The following is a 2,179-nucleotide window of genomic DNA, read 5'->3' as shown; positions in this document are numbered from 1 at the left end:
TAAAAATAAAATAAAATAAAATAGCACATTCCTCCCCATTCCTCACAGCCGTGGGTATGGCACAACAGCAAGTAACCTGTCGCTGCCTGAGTCTCTAGAACTGCCCCCCGAACCTGGCCCAGCCCTTGATTCATCCCATATATACGGCTCCGGAAGTGGCATTCAGGGCTTTTCCCGTGCTACACGCCAGCCAGGTCACCTCTACATTAGGGAGCCCGCCGTTACCAGCAAAACAAAAGTGGTCAAAGCAATATCTTCAGCCTGGCTTCCCCCTGTGGAGATGGTCATTGTCGTGGGTGCCACCGCTGTGAGAAGGCCTCTTCTGGTTTGGACCCTGTGATGTTTCAGGGACAGAGAGACAGTCAGTCGTCCTCAGGAAAAGGCCCCCGGCTGTTGACAGGGATAAATGAGTAAACAGTCACCCCACTTATCAGAGAGCAGCCAGGCGGCAGCTCGGGCTGTCCGTTCCTACGAGGGAGGGTGAAATGACGGACCGTTTCATGTTGTAGTGACCAGACACTGAAAGACGACATTCGCACCAGGAGCGACTGCAGAAATGTTTAGAGAAGACATCCCTGCATCCTCCTCCTGGACAGCGGGTCCCAACATGTGAAGCTCCACGTCGGCTACGTTCTTCCCAAAATGAATAGAATAATCCTACATATTAGCAATAGGTTTCCCAACTTCCGGCGACATCCAGAGTCCAGGCACGTTAGACATGACCTTCCAAAGTCTCTGTAAATAAAAACCACCATTGGAAAATGTTCTTACTGAATTCATGCAAAGAAACGAATTCACTCATTAAGAATTGCCAAATTCTACCCTAACCGGTTTGGCTCAGTGGATAGAGCATCGGCCTGCGGACTGAAGGGTCCCAGGTTCGATTCCGGTCAAGGGCATGTACCTGGGTTGCGGGCACATCCCTGGTGGGGTGTGTGCAGGAGGCAGCTGATCGATGTTTCTCTCTCATTGATGCTTCTAACTCTCTATTCCTCTCCCTTCCTCTCTGTAAAATATCAATAAAATATATTTATTAAAAAAAAAGAATTGCCAAATTCTGGAGGGATCAGGTAGGGAGAAAAATATGTAATTTACCAAATTGCTGTTAAAATGCTTTCTTCTGCCTGGAACACGAAAAGTTTAAGAATCAGCAATACTTTCAGCAAAAGTTACAAAAACGGTATAATTATTTTCAATTCATTCAGCCCCATAAGCAGTTTTTTGTTACTCTTGATTTTTTCCTGCCAGTACTTCTATAAATAAAGATATTCTATTGAGTTCTAATAATTTTTATCCAGTTCGAAGGGGACGATCTGAAAATGTCCGCGTCCTTTCCATGGATCCTTCAGAAGATGTAACATTTTTCTTTTTCTTTTTTTTTCTTTTTTTAAAATATATTTTATTGATTTTTTACAGAGAGGAAGGGAAAGGGATAGAGAGTTAGAAACATCGTTAAGAGAGAAACATTGATCAGCTGCCTCCTGCACATCTCCTACTGGGGATGTGCCCGCAACCCAGGTACATGCCCTTGACCGGAATCGACCCTGGGGCCCTTCAGTCCGCAAGCTGACGCTCTATCCACTGAGCCAAACCGGTTTTGGCAACATTTTTCCAAATGCGTTATAACAAAAGAGTGACTGTCCCTAAATGACAAAAAGAGATTTAAAAATGACACGGTTATGGATTTTATTATATGCAGATGACATGGAATCTTGTCCTTTCTGGAAAACACAATATTCCAGAATAATAAGTTAGAATTATGAATGAAAGCATATCAGAATCTACTTTAATAATATGCCCATATAAATAGAATATAGTTATTATTTCTTTATTTGACAAAGTTCACATGCACCTTAATTATAAAATTTTTCTTCATAAGGAGAAAAAACAAATCCTTGAGGCATTCCAGGGCCTATTGGAATGACCTAAAGCCAATTCTAGGTTAAAAAAAAAAGTTTCCTAAAATTCAAACCCTGGAAAGGTTGTCAGACTTATTTAGCAAAAGATTATATATCATTGCTGGGGTCCAGCCCCAGCAGATCCAGGGGTCCCCAAAGGTGTGGACGGAGTCGGCGAAGAAGGAATGACACGGAGACAGCGTTCAGTTGATCAGCAGCCTTGCCAGGATCTCTAGCCACAATCTCCAGCCAAGTTCTGTGTCCATGTTCTCTTGCTAGGT

Source organism: Myotis davidii, unplaced genomic scaffold (assembly GCF_000327345.1).
Source record: "Myotis davidii unplaced genomic scaffold, ASM32734v1 scaffold566, whole genome shotgun sequence".
Taxonomy (NCBI): Eukaryota; Metazoa; Chordata; class Mammalia; order Chiroptera; family Vespertilionidae; genus Myotis; species Myotis davidii.
Note: the sequence above shows the minus strand (reverse complement) of the source record.